General features: G+C 43.6%; 1 pseudogene; it reads right to left on the reverse strand.

Annotated features, from left to right (window-relative positions):
- Window positions 1–6,454: 6,454 nt before the first annotated feature.
- On the reverse strand, window positions 6,455–8,405 carry LOC100392087 (elongation factor 1-alpha 1 pseudogene; annotated as a pseudogene).
- Between the last annotated feature and the right edge of the window lie 6,875 nt (window positions 8,406–15,280).

A 15,280-nucleotide genomic window follows, 5' to 3' on the forward strand; every position in this document is an offset into this window, starting at 1 on the left:
CCCAGCACTTTGGGAGGCCAAGGTGGGTGGATCACTTGAGGTCAGGAGCTGGATTTCAGCCTAGCCAACATGGTGAAACCTTGCTTCTACTAAAAATACAAAAATTAGCTGGGTGTGGTGGCAGACACCTGTAATCCAAGCTACTTGGGAGGCTGAGACAGGAGAATCGCTTGAACCTGGGGTGGAGGTTGCAGTGAGCCAAGATTGAGCCACTGCACTCCAGGCTGGACGACAGAGTGAGACTCCATCTCTAAATAAATAAATTAATTAAATAATGATAAAAAGTACCAGTAACGGCCAGCCATGTTGGCTCATGCCTGTAATCCCAACACTTTGGAAGGCCAAGGCTAGCAAATCACTTGAGGCCAGTTCGAGACCAGTCTAGCCAACGTGGTAAAACCTTATTTCTACTAAAAATACAAATATTAGCCGGGCCTGGTGGTGTGTGCCTGTAATCCCAGCTACTCAGGAGGCTGAGGCAGAAGAATCTCTTGAACCTGGGAGGCAGAGGTTGCAGTGAGCCAAGATCATGCCACTGCACTCCAGCCTGGGTGACAGAGCAAGACTCCATCTCAAAAAAAAAAACAAACAAAAAAAACTAGTAACATAGTTTTTTATTATCATTAGCAATTACATCTTGTGCATAATTGCATGTGCTATACTTTTATACAACTGGCAGCCAGTAGGTTTGCTTACATCAGCATCACCAGAAACACATGGGTAATGTCTGAAACTAAGAGCTTACGATGGCTTGAATGGTGATAACGTCACTAGGCATTAAGAATTTTTCAATTTCATTGTAATCTTATGGGGCCACAAATAAATGTTCTATGTGGCACATGACTATTATTGTTATTATTATTTTGTAAACATTCCTGGAAAGGTTTAGGGCAGATTGCAGTGGCATGGCAGCTATTCACATGAACCAGAAACTGCCCAATTCTAAATAAGGTCAATCAGGATGCACCCATCCTGCTATACTCAGTTGTGATGCCTGGGACTCTGCAAAACACACTTCTGCTTTTCCTTTGCTTCCCTGCTAGGCTTTGCCAATAGGGGGAACTAGAGGGAAATGGCAAGATTGCAGGCACCCTTCAGTCTGCTGTTTCTCTGAGCATGGCTTATGCAGGATTTCACTCTAACAGGAGCAGCAGCTGACTCAGTTTTTACAACACTTGAAAAACCAGCCTAAGTGTCTCCAACCCCCTCACCAGCATCAGCCAGCTCCTTCCTTAGAGCTTTGAGTTGCAGCTCTAGAGGAGCCTTTCTCTAGATTTCTAAGATTTTTGCTTTGATTTTTTTTCAAAGTAGCTGCTACCTCCATGACACCTTAGAGTTCTCTTTTTACTCTTTAGTAGTTAACTCTCTCTATGTATCTGTCTGTCCACAAAAGATATATATGTGTATACACACACACACACACACACACACACACACACACATATATATATATATATATAGAGTTTTTTCTTTCTTTGAGATGGAGTTTTGCCCTGTCGCCCAGGCTGGAGTGCAGTGGTGCAATCTTAGCTCACTGTAACCTCCACCTCCCAGGTTCAAACGATTCTCCTGCCTCAGCCTCCTGAGTAACTGGGATTACAGGTGTCCACCACCAAGCCCAGCTAATTTTTGTATTTTTAGTAGAGACAAGGTTTCACCATGTTGGTTAGGCTGGTCTCAAACTCCTGATCTTGTGATCCACCTGCCTCGGTTTCCCAAAGTGCTGGGATTACAGGTGTGAGCCACTGCACCCACCCTAGTAGTTAACAATATTACACCCAGTTAATAATATTTTATATGGCTCACGCTTGTAATCCCAGCACTTTGGGAGGCCGAGGCAGGTGGATCATGAGGTCAGGAGTTCAACACCAGCCTGGCCAACATAGTAAAACCCCATCTCTACTAAAAATACAAAAATTAGCTGGGTATGATGGCGTGTGCCTATAATCCCAGCTACTTGGGAGGCAGAGGCAGGAGAATTGTTTGAACTGGGACCTGGGAGGCGGAGGTTGCAGTGAGCCGAGATCATGTCACTGCACTCGAGCCTGGGCTACAGAGAGAGACTCTGTCTCAAAAGTAAAATAAAATAAAATAAAATAAAATTTTATGTTGTGTCTGTTCAAATAAGTGGTGGTCCAGGGAAGGTGGCTCATGCATGTAATTCCAGCACTTAAGGAGGTGGAGATGGTGGTGGGAGGATCCTTTGAGCTCAGGATTTTGAGACCAGCCTGATCAATAGAATGAGACCTGGTATCGAAACAAAAACAGTTGTATTTTCTGGAACCTGAATGAACATTGACAGATAGAGCATATGATTATTTTTTGGTTTTTGTTTTTAAACTTTCTCTTATCAAAAACTGTAAGCTTATATGAAAGTAGAGCAGATAGTGCAATGAACCTGGCACACGCATCACACAGCCACAATCATCATCTCACGGCTGCTTTTATTTTATTTTAAATTCTCATTCACGTTTGCCCCACCTTCAACTGGGTATGTTAAAATAAATTCAAAGTAAATTGGCAACAAATGTTTTTACAAGAAAATTGTTTCTTTAAAAAAAACCTTGGGTCACTTGAATTTGTACAATGTGCATGCATTACCTATTTTATCTACTAGCAGTGCACAAATGGAAATAAAAGTATTTTTTTCTCTTGCAGATATGTAACTTGTATGTGGTCTTTTTTCCTTTTTTTTTTTGAGCCAGAGTCTCTCTGTGTCGCCCAGGCTGGAGTGCAGTGGCAGATCTTGGCTCACTGCAACCTCCATCTGCCGCATTCAAGCGATTCTCCTGCCTCAGTCTCCCAATTAACTGGAGCTACAGGCGCCAGCCACCAAGCCCAGCTACTTTTTTTGTATTTTTAGTAGAGATGGGGTTTTGCCATGTTGGCCAGGCTGGTCTCAAACTCCTGACCTCAAGTGATCCGCCTGCCTTGGCCTCCCACAGTGCTGGGATTATAGGCATGAGCCACCACACCTGGCCTGTTTCATTAAATTTAAATGCTACAAAACAGTAAACCCTCTCAATTTCACTCCATTCCAGTATAGAGCACAGTGTGTGTGTGTGTGTGTGTGTGTGTGTGTGTGTGTGTGTTTCCGCTCTCTTTATTTATTTATTTATGAGGGCCGGGACTGGCGCTACCTTTTTGGAAGGCGCTGGCTAGCCTGTCCCCTTTTTCTTTTTCTTTTTTTTTAGACAGAGTCTTACTCTGTTGCCCAGGCTGGAGTGCAGTAGCTGCCATCTCAGCTCACTGCCACCTCTGCCTCTCAGGTTCAAGCGATTCTCCTGCCTCAGCCTCCAGAGTAGCTGGGATTACAGGCATGCACACCACATCCAGCTGATTTTTGTACTTTTAGGAGAGACGGGGTTTCAACATGTTGGCCAGGCCAGTCTCAAACTCCTGAACTCAGGTGATCTGTCAGCCTCAGCCTCCCAAAGTGCTGGGATTACAGGCATGAGCCACCATGACTGGCCAGAATATACATTTATCTGGTTAAAAACAGAAGTTCAGCACTTTGGGAGGCTGAGGTAGGAAGACTGCTTGAACCCAAGAGTTCAAGAGCAGCCTGGGCGACATAGTGAAACTCCATCACTACCATATATACAAAAGGTTAGCTGGGTATGGTGGTGCCCGTCTGTAGTTTCAGCAATCCTGGAGGCTGAGGTGGGAGAATCACGTGAGCCAGGGAGGTCGAGGCTGCAGTGAGCTGAGATCATGCTACTGCACCCTTGCCTGGTGACAGAGTGAGACTTGTCTCAAAAAAAAAAAGTTTCATTACAAGATTTTTTTTCTTTTCTTTTCTTTTTTTTTTTTTTTTTGAGGCAGACTTACTGCAACCTCCATCTCCTGGGTTCGGGCAATTCTCCTGCCTCAGCCTCCTGAGTAGCTGGGATTACAGGCACACGCCACCATGCCCAGCTAATTTTTTGTATTTTTAGTAGAGACGGGGTTTCACCATGTTGACCAGGATGGTCTCGATCTCTTGACCTCGTGATCCACCTGCCTCGGCCTCCCAAAGTGCTGGGATTACAGGCGTGAGCCACCGCGCCCGGTTACAAGATTTTTTTCATAAGCCAAGGTATTTCAGGGTGATTTATCATTATTTAATTTTTTTCAATCTTTCCCTACCTTTTGTAGGGATCAAGTCTAATATTTTCCTGTTTGCAAGTATTGCTATCAACACTTTGCACCTCAATGAGGACTTCATAAACTGATCTATCTTCCTTCCTTCCTTCCTTCCTTCCTTCCTTCCTTCCTTCCTTCCTTCCTTCCTTTTCTCTCTCTCTCTCTCTCTCTTTCTTTTTTTTTGAGACGGAATTTTGCTCTTGTTACCCAGGCTGGAGTGCAATGGCGCGATCTCGGCTCACTGCAACCTCCGCCTCCTGGGTTCAGGCAATTCTCCTGCCTCAGCCTCCTGAGTAGCTGGGATTACAGGCACGTGCCACCATGCCCAGCTAATTTTTTGTATTTTTAGTAGAGGCGGGGTTTCACCATGTTGACCAGGATGGTCTTGATCTCTTGACCTCATGATCCACCCACCTCGGCCTTCCAAAATGCTGGGATTATAGGCTTGAGCCACCGCTCCCGGCCTTCTTTCTTTCCTTTTTTGAAATGGAGTCTCACTCTGTTGCCCAGGCTGGAGTGCAGTGGCACGGTCTCAGCTCACTGTAACCTCTGCCTCCCGGGTTCAAGCCATTCTCCTGCCTCAACCTCCCAAGTATCTGGGATGACAGGCTCCTGCGACTGTGGCGGGCTAATTTTTTATATTTTTAGTAGAGACGGGATTTCACTCTGTTGGCCAGGCTAGTCATGGGCTCCTGATCTCAAGTGATCGGCCCCCCTTGGCCTCCTGAAGTGCTGGGATTATAAGCCTGAGCCACTGTGCCCAGCCTGAAGTTAGTTAGTTTCTTTCTTTCTTTCTTTCTTTCTTTCTTTCTTTCTTTCTTTCTTTCTTTCTTTCTTTCTTTCTTTCTTTCTCTTTCTTCCTTTCTTTTCTTTCTTTTTTCCTTTTCTTGCTTTCTTTCCTTCCTGCCTGTCTTCCTTCCTTCCTCTCATTCTCTTTCTCCTTCCTTCCTCTTTCTCTCCTTCCTTCCTTCCCTCCCTCCCTCCCTCCCTTCCTTCCTTCCTTCCTTCCCTTCCTTCTTCCCTCCCTCCACCTCTTTGTTTCTTTTGTCGAAGTCTTTCTCTGTTTCCCAGGCTGGAGTTCAATGGTGTGATCTCGGTTCACTGCAACCTCTGCCACCTGAGTTCAAGCAATTCTCCTACCTCAGCCTCCCCAGTAGCTGGGATTAGAGGCGCCCGCCACCATACCTGGCTAATTTTTGTATTTTTAGTAGAGATGGGGTTTCACCATGTTGGTCAGGCTGGTCTGGAATTCCTAACCTCAGGTGATCTACCTCCCAAAGTGCTGTGATTACAGGTGTGAGCTACCATGACCAGCCTAATTTTTATTTTTTAAATGTGTACCACAATGCTATGCTCCACCCAGCTTTATATTAACACAGAAACAATTTAATCTTAATTGTTGAACTTACAAATTTTACGTTCCCCAGCACATTGCAGGATGTGCAGGTTTGTTACATAGGCAAATGAGTGCCATGCTGGTTTGCTGCACAGATCAACCTATCACCTAAGTATTAAGCCCAGCATGCATTAGCTCTTTTTCCTAATGTTTTCCATCCTCCCCACTCTTCCCCGACAGGCCATAGAATTGTTGAACTTTTAAGCTAATTTCATAGTAACATTAAAATATCAGATTGTTTTACTTCAACATTGATAAAAAGAATTGAGTGAACAATTTGAACCTTACCAGAATGAGTGAAGTCAGTTTTTTATTTGAATCTGAAGATGTTGCTGATAAAATCAGCATCACATAACTGGAAGTTCTATATGTTAACATATATCTAGTCTAGTCTACATATTAACAGCCATGGGTTCACTTTTTGCATGGGCATAAGAAAACTCTGAATTGAGGATGAGAAGATGAGTGAAATTAATTAAAAACAGTCAATTTATTTAAGTGAAAAGTCTTGCTTCACAGAGTGATTTGTAAGTACACCTTCTGTATTAATTGTATTAATTAAATCATTGTCTCTGGGTAATGTTTTTTTTTTTTTTAAACAGAGTCTTGCTCCTGGAGTACAGTGGTGCGATCTCGGCTCACTGCAACCTCTGGCTCCCGGGTTCAAGTGATTCTCCTGCCTCAGTCTCCTGAGTAGCTGGAATTACAGGCATGCCCCACCATGCCCAGCTAATTTTGTGTTTTCAGTACAGACGGGGTTTCACCATGTTGGCCAGGCTGGTCTCAAACTCCTGACCTCAAGTGATCCGCCCACCTCAGCCTCCCAAAGTGCTGGGATTACAGGTGTAAACTGTGTCCAGCCTGATATTTTTATTTTTATTTTATTATTATTTTTTTCTCATTAAACTTTTTAAATGGGTCTCAAAATTCTTGACAAATTTTTGGTCAAGCTGTTTCCATTAAAAAATACTGATTTTAAAAACTAATAACTTAAAACTGCCACATGCAAAAGAGAACACCAAAGTGGTCCACACAACATTCTCCTTTCTGTCTGAGGGTTTTATGATGCATTGTTATCATTAACCAGTCTTTTACTACTAAACTTAAATGGCCGATTGAAACAAAGAGTTCTGAGATCGTTCTTCCTCCACCACTGATGAAGACCGGGGTGGCAGTTGTTAGGGATAATATTCTTAGCCTTCTGAGCTTTCTGGGCAGACTTGGTGATCTTGCCAGCTCCAGCAGCCTTCTTGTCCACTGCTTTGATGACCCCCACTGCAACTGTCTGTCTCATATCACAAACAGCAAAGCGACCCAGAGGTAGATAGTCTGAGAAGCTCTCAACACACATGGGCTTGCCAGGAACCACATCAACGACGGCAGCATCACCAGCCTTCAAGAAGTTAGGGCCATCTTCCAGCTTTTTGCCAGATCAGTGATCAGTCTTTTCCCTCAGCTCAGCAAACTTGCATGCAACGTGAGCCGTGTGACAATCCAGTACAGGGGCATAGCCAGCGCTGATCTGGCCTGGATGGTTCGGGATAATCACCTGAGCAGTGAAGCCAGCTGCTTCCATTGGTGGGTCGTTCTTGCTGTCACCAGCAACGTTGCCACAACGAACATCCTTGACAGACACATTCTTAACCTTGACGCCCACATTGTCCCCAGGAAGAGCTTCACTCAAAGCTTCATTGTGCATTTCAACATATTTTACTTCAGTTATAATGTTGACTGGAGCAAAGGTGACCACCATACCAGGTTTGAGAACACCAGTCTCCACTCGACCAACAGGAACAGTACCAATACCACCAATTTTATAGACCTCCTGGAGAGGCAGGCGCAAGGGCTTGTCAGTTGGGCGAGTTGGTGGTAGGGTGCAGTCCAGAGCCTCAAGCAGCGGGTTCCACTGGCAGTGCCATCCTTATGGGTGACCTCCCAACCCTTGAACCGAGGCACATTAGCACTTAGCTCCAGCATGCTGTCACCATTCCAACCACAAGTTGGCAAAATGCTATTGTGTTGGGGTTGTAGCCAATTTTCTTAATGTAAGTGCTGACTTCCTTAACGAGTTCCTCATATCTCTTCTGGCTGTTGGGTGACTCAGTGGAATCCATTTTGTTAACACCAACAATTAGTTGTTTCACACCCAGTGTGTAAGCCAGAAGGGCGTGCTCTCGGGTCTGCCCATTCTTGGAGATAGCAGCTTCAAATTCACCAACACCAGCAGCAACAATCAGGACAGCGTAGTCAGCCTGAGATGTCTCTCTAATCATGTTTTTGATGAAGTCTCTGTATCCTGGGTCATCAATGATAGTCACGTAGTACTTGCTGGTCTTGAATTTCCAGAAGGAGATATCAATGGGGATACCATGTTCATGCTCAGCTTTCAGTTTATCTAAAGACCCAGGCATACTTGAAGGAGCCCTTTCCCATCTCAGCTGGCTCCTTCTCCAATTTTTGAATGGTTCGTTTGTCGATGCCACTGCATTTGTAGATTAGATGGTGAGTAGTGGTGGACTTGCCCAAATCTATGTGTCCAATGATGACAATGTTGATACAAATCTTTTCCTTTCCCATTTTGGCTTTTAGGGGTAGTTTTCCTGACACCTATGTTCTGGTGGCAAATCTGTTGCAAAAAAACTGTTCTTTTTATTTTTTGACATGGAATCTCGCTCTGTTGTCCAGGCTGGAGTGCAATGGTGCACTCAGCTCACGGCAACCTCTGCCTCCCGGATTCAAGCAATTCTCCAGTCTGAGCCTCCTGAGTAGCTGGGATTACAGGCACCTGCCCCACATCTGGCTATTTTTTTTATTTTTAGTAGAGATGGTTTTTTACCATGTTGGCGAGGCTGTTGTTAAACTTTTGACCTCAAGTGATCCACCAGCGTTGGCCTCCTAACGTGCTGAGATTACAGGTGTGAGCCACCACGCCCGGCCTGGTTATTGATCTTGATATGGCACTGATAGTAAATGTCAACACAAATTTTGTGCAGATTAAACACAGAAATGGAAATTCAATATTCACTTAGGGTTTTTTTTAGACACCTTTCAAGTTCATTATGGAAGAAAGGGCTTATTACAAAATAAAAAATGATCAAATACCAAATAGAGATTTCTACCACACGGTAGGTGGTAAAACAGTGGTAGCAAGAACATTTAGAGTTCTCTCTGTACATGGTTCATGGATCACTAGCCTATCATTTATCACTGACCCCAGATATCAGCCTGAAAAACTTCTCCAACCGCAACTACAGAAGGAGTTAGCTGTTCCCAGCCACTCCAAGTGCACTGTTTTGTCAGTAAGTACTGTCCATGCTGACTTGAGAGGAAAGTGTTACATTGAGTTTGGGATGGTCAGGCACAGGGATTTTCATTGCTGGTCTTTTTTCAAATTTAACCAGGTGTTCAAGTGAGAACTCTGTTCATTGAGCACAATACTAGACCATGACAAGCTAGGAATATAAAGTAGAGGTCTAGTAAGCTAGTCCCTGCTTATTCTAGTAAAAGTAAAAATCATATTACCTTGTAAAGAGTAAAAAATCTGGGACAAATGCTAAACTGGATGACATACTGAGACAGACAAAATGGGGCTGTCCAAGGTGAGTGCTACTCATGGTAAAGAAGAGGGTGGATAGAGACATATTTAGGATCAAAACTTCTCAATCTCCATTTTATGTTATTTTAATTATTTTTTATTCTTTTATTTATATTTTTTATTTTATTTGTTTTTTTTGAGATGGAGTTTCACTTTGTTGCCCAGGTTGGAGTGCAGTGGTGCAATCTCTGCTCACTGCAACTTCCACCTCCTGGGTTCAAGTAATTCTCCCACCTCAGTCTCCTGAATAGCTGGGATTATAGGCACCCACCACCATGCCTGGCTACTTACAAATTTTTTTTAGTAGAGATGGGCTCTCACCATGTTGGCCAGGTTGGTCTCAAACTCCTGGCCTCAAGTGATCCACCCACCTCGGCCTCCCAGAGTGCTGGGATTACAGATGTAATTCACTCTTTTTAAACCAGTAGTTTCCAATAGTCTTGGCACCAGGGACCGATATTTATTTGAAGACAAATTTTCCATAGCCTGGGCAGTGGTGCGGCGGCAATATGGTTTTGGGATGATTCAAGCACATTATATTTATTGTATACTTTATTGTATTACATTGTAATATATAATGAAATAATTATACAATTCATCATAATATAGAATCAGTGGGAGCCCTGAGCTTGCTTTCCTGCAATTAGACAGTCCCATCTCAGGGGGATGGAAGACAGTGACAGATCATCAGGCCTTAGATTCTCAGAAGGAACACACAACCTAGATCCATTGAATGCACCGTTCACAATAGGGTTTCTGCTCCTATGAGAATCTGATGCCACTGTTGATCTGACAGGAGGTGGAACCAGTGGGAGCTCAGGCAGTAATGGTCACTCGTTGGCTGCTTACCTCCTGTTGTGTGCCCCAGTTCCTAACAGGCCAAGGACCAGTACCAGTCTGTGGCCCAAGAATTGGAGAGCCCTGTTTTTTGTTTTTTGAGACGAGTCTCACTCTGTCACCAGGTTGCAGTGTAGTGGTGGGATCTTGGAGGCTGTAACCTCCATCCCCCAGGTTCAAAAAATTCTCCTGCCTCAGCCTCCTGAGTAGCTGGGACTACAGGCATGCATCACCACGCCCAGCTAATTTTTGTATTTTTAGTAGGGACAGAGTTTCACTGTGTTGGCCAGGATAGTCTTGATCTCTTGACCTCATGATCTGCCTGCCTTGGTCTCCCAAAGTGCTGGGATTACAGGCATGAGCCACTGTGCCTAGCCAGGAGCCCTGTTTTAAACAACAATCTGAGGCTCTTCATATTTTACTTGTGGTCAGTGAGGAGAAGATCTAAAAATAAGGAAATGCCTTTGTCATTCCATGTAAAAAATTTCTTAGCTTGCCATAAATGAAGAGGGTTAGAATATAAGTCTGACTTAATGTCATTGATAGGTTCTTGGAAACTGAATGTTAAATTAAATTAGTTTTTAACAAAACCAATTTTACCACAGGCTTGTGAAAGTTAGAGATAACAGGAAGAAATCACTTTTCTCAGACCCAGACAAAATAGGGCCAGAAAGGCCCAAAGGAGAAGAGGCTCATGCTTGCGTATCTGAAATAAGAACTGTTTCCAAGGACTTTCTAAAAATCCTTTCACATCCTTTACAAAATCTCCTGCTTTGATAAGGTTTATCACTAGACATTCTTCAGGACTTTAGAAATTCAGTTAAGATGTTCTTGAAAGTGGCTACTTGCCCCCCCCACCAAAAAAAAAAAGCTGTTCTTGAAAGAACACTTGCAAAAAAAAGAAAGAAAGAACACTTGCATCTCCACCAAGGAACTGACAACTATGGCTTTGAACCTCTGGAATTGATGAGCTCTGTTTCCAAGCAGCTTATGTAAATGTCTTTTTGCTAATAAAAGCTCCCCTTACCCTTCCCTCACCAAATGCACTGGTAGCTTGCCATTTCATGCACTCCAGATTTTTTTTGAGACAGAGTTTCACTCTGTTGCTCAGGCTGGAGTGCAGTGGTGCAATCTCGGCTCACTGCAACCTCCACCTCCCACGTTCAAGCGATTCTCATGCTTCAGCCTCCCGAGTAGCTGGGATAAAGGTGCATGCCACCATGCCCAGCTATTTTTTTTTTTTTTTGTATTTTTAGTAGAGACAAGATTTCACTGTGTTGACCATGCTGGCCTTGAACTCCTGACCTCAGGTGATCTGCCCACCTCAGCCTCCTAAAGTGGTGGGATTACAGGCATGAGCCACTATGCCCAGCCGCACTCCAGATTATAATCCTTATTTCTATTTTAGAGTAAACCCAACACCCAACACATTTAGAGATAATTTTTTTCTAGCATTTTTTTTTCAGGCTGACAGGGTAATTGATATAAACAAATTCCTACAGCATTTTTGTGACCAGAAATGGTCACAAAAACATCACCGAACTTCCAAAGACCCAAAAAACTTCTAACATTTAACATTGAAATAAATGTCAATTTATTCTAACATCTAACATTTAACATTGAAATCAATGTATATATAGCTCACATTATAATGTACAAGTGTGTATAATTTTAATATATAATTATATTCTTTATCAATATTTATTTTATAATAATTTGTGTTCATTTATCCATTCATTTATTTTCTGATTCATTTAGTCCAGCTCAGGGTCATGGGTGGCTGGAGCCTATCCTGGCAGTTGAGGTTGCAAGATGGAAGCCATTCCAAACAGGGCATGTGAACTCAGACTGGGACACTTTAGACACACCAACGAACCTAACCTGTGCATCTCTGGGGTGTGGGAGGAGACCAGAGCACCCAGAGGAAACCCACACAGACATTCAGAGAAGGTGCTCTAGAACACACCCTAGCAATGGTGTCAGGCCTGGCCTCAGAGGGTGGACAGGAGGAGCTTGCAGGGAAAATGAGAGAGCTGGCTCCCCTCCCTGAGCCCTGCTTCTTCTGAGACAAGGTCTCATTCTGTTGATGAGGCTGGAGGGCAGTGGTATCATCATGGCTCACTGCAGCCTTGACCTCCCAGGGTTGGGTGATCCTGCCACTTCAGCCTTCCAAGTAGCTGGGACTACAGGCATGTGACACCATGCCTGGCTAATTTTTTATATTTTTAAATAGAGGTGAGATCTTACCATGTTGTCCAGGCTGGTCTTGAACTCCTGGGCTCAAGTGATCCACCTACTTCAACCTCCCAAAGTGATCGGATCACGAGCCACCTGCCTGGCCCTGGCTCCCTTAAAATGTGACCTTTGAAGGCAAAATGGTAGGTACAGTATAAAACACTGCAACGAACCCAGTAATTCCACATGCTTGCTTCTACCCTAAGTCTTACCCACAAGATGCATAACCTGTAGTTGACAAAGGTTTGGGAGAGTCCAGCAGTTGTAATCAAACGAGAGTCTGCAGTCCCCACCAGATAAGGGGCAGGCAAATGAGAGCACTGCCCTGATGAGTCACTTGCCTGAGTGATGTCACCAGTTGGGTTTTCACTGCCAGAAAATCAGCAGCTGCTGGAGTAGAACATTCCACATCGCTGACCACAGCTCTTCTTCCTTCAGAAGTTTGTTTTCTGCCATTCTGCCAGAACACCTAACCTGCTTTCTCTATGATATTTATACAGAAGGTGAGGAACCTGCCTTTATGTTGTGAACTATGCGTGATAGAGGAGCCAATACAAATGAAAATAAAAGACTCTTTCAGAATTCCAAGCCAAACCTTCAAGGCCAGAAGCAGCTAGATGTAAATAAGGGCAGTGATTTTTTATGCAGAGAAACAACTCACCTAAAGTCTTAAAACAAACCAATAAATACATTTTTTTTCCCCCTGAGATGGAGTCTCACTCTGTCACCCAGTCTGGAGTGGAGTGGTGCAATCTCAGCTCACTGCAATCTCTACCTCCTGAGTTCAAGCTATTCTCCTGCTTCAGCCTCCCAAGTAGCTGGGATTACGGGTGCGCGTCACCGCACCCAGCTAATTATTTTTATTTTTAGTAAAGACAGGGTTTTACCATGTTGGCCGGGATGGTCTCCATCTCCTGACCTCATGCCTCAGCCTCCCAAAGTGATGGGATTACAGACATGAGTCACAGCGCCCAGTCAATACATTTTCTTTTTTTTTTTTTTGAGACAGAGTTTCTCTCTTTTTACCCAGGCTGGAGTGCAATGGCGCCATCTCGGCTCACCGCAACCTCCGCCCCCTGGGTTCAGGCAATTCTCCTGCCTCAGCCTCCCAAAATGTTGGAATTGCAGGTGTGAGTCACCACACCCTGCCAACTTGTTCATTTTAAATATAAGTTGTTTTCCTCAAAGGGAAACATTAACCTTTTTTTTTTCCTTTCTTTCTTTGAAATGGAGTCTCGCTCCGTCGCCCAGACTGGAGTGCAGTGGCGTGATCTCGGCTCACTTCAACCCCACCTCCAGGATTGAAGTGATTCTCCCATCTTAGCCTCCTGAGTAGCTGGGACTACAGGTGTGTGCCCCCATGGCTAATTTTATGCACCTTTACAGAGTAGAACAGATCTAAGAAATGCAACTAGCAAATGCTCTACTTATTAAAAACTCATGAAATAACATTTTCTTCTGAAATCCAGAAGACCAAGAATTTTCTTTTTCTTTCTTTTTTTTGAGATGGAGTCTTGCTCTGTTGCCCAGGCTGGAATAAAGCGGCATGATCTTGGCTCACTGCAACCTCTACCTCCTGGGTTCAAGTGATTCTTCTGCCTCAGTCTCCAGAGTAGCTGGGACTACAGGCGCACCAGGCTAATTTTTTCTTTTTCTTTTTTTTAGTAGAGATGGGGTTTCACTATATTGGCCAGGCTGGTCTCGAACTTCTGACCTCGTAATCCACCTGCCTCAGCCTCCCAAAATGCTGGGATTACAGGCATGAGCCAGCATGCCTGGCCTAAAGTAAGGATTTTCATTTTGCCATTACATGAGATGTACTTATTCTGAGCCTGATTGAATGGGATCTAGAAGAAAAAATGAAATTACTTTTCAATTTATTTCTGCAAAAGAAAAAATTCTCGGCATGGTATAGTGCCCCCCCAAATTTTATTTCTGCCTAAGATTTGTGGGCCTTGTGCACAGTATAAGACACATATGCTAGAAAATATCTCAGGAGGCCGGTTGAGGTGGCTCACACCTGTAATCCCAGCACTTTGGAAGGCCGAGGTGGGCAGATCACGAGGTCACGAGGTCACGAGTTCGAGAGCAGCCTGGCCAACATAGTGAAATGCTGTCTCTATTAAAAATACAAAAATTAGCCAGGCATGGTGGTGGGTGCCTATAGTCCCAGTTACTCAGGAGGCTGAGGCAGGAGAATTGCTTGAACCCCGGAGGTGGAATTTGCAGTGAGCCAAGATTGCACCACTGCACTCCAGCCTGGGTGACAGAGCAAGACTACATCTCAAAAAAAAAAAAAAAAAAAAAAGAAAGAAGAAAATACCTCAGGAAAAAGCCATCAGTGTAAATTCATCATCATTTAATTTACTGAGCTAATACAATTTTTTTCAATAGATATTAATACATACATAAACGTGATGGCCACTTAAAACTGTGTTGAGATTTAAAAAATACTTCATCAAAAATTACAAAAGGATGCATACTAAATTGTTTAACAGCAATTATATTTAAGGAGTAGGTTTGGGGAAAGCAGGCATATTCATTTATTTTTTTTACAGAGACTCCATACTGTTCATCTTTGTAAAATTGAGTTGCATTAATTTTGTAATAAAAGAAAGTTTGGAGACTGTAACTCTAAAAAAGAAAAGAAATGGCCACCAATTATAAGGGCTACTGAATAAATGAGGAAAAGGATAGGATGATTTGAGGGTGGGAGGACAGTTTGGGGGGGCATGGAGGAATTCCTGGTACAGTCCTGCATGCGAGAAGATGGGGAAATGTGTGTGAGGGTGGAGTCTAGGGAAACCTCTGTGTTACCCATAGGCTTGAGAGACTTAAGTCAATTTTCTCCAATCTCTGTTCTGCAAACTACCAGTGGATTTGTTGCGTCATCTCGGGCACATAGCATAGGAGTGAGTAAGAAGTCTGTCCTTTCTGTAACAGCATGGTGTTAGATAAGAGAGCTAATTTAGATGTATGCTTGCTCTTGTCATTAACTAGTTTGGAGACCTTAATTAGGGCCACTGAGGGTGTCTACATAAGGTACTATGGATATCTAAGAGAAGTTAAATATCTGTCTTGTGTAGGGAATA

Source organism: Callithrix jacchus, chromosome 11 (assembly GCF_049354715.1).
Source record: "Callithrix jacchus isolate 240 chromosome 11, calJac240_pri, whole genome shotgun sequence".
Classification (NCBI taxonomy): domain Eukaryota; kingdom Metazoa; phylum Chordata; class Mammalia; order Primates; family Cebidae; genus Callithrix; species Callithrix jacchus.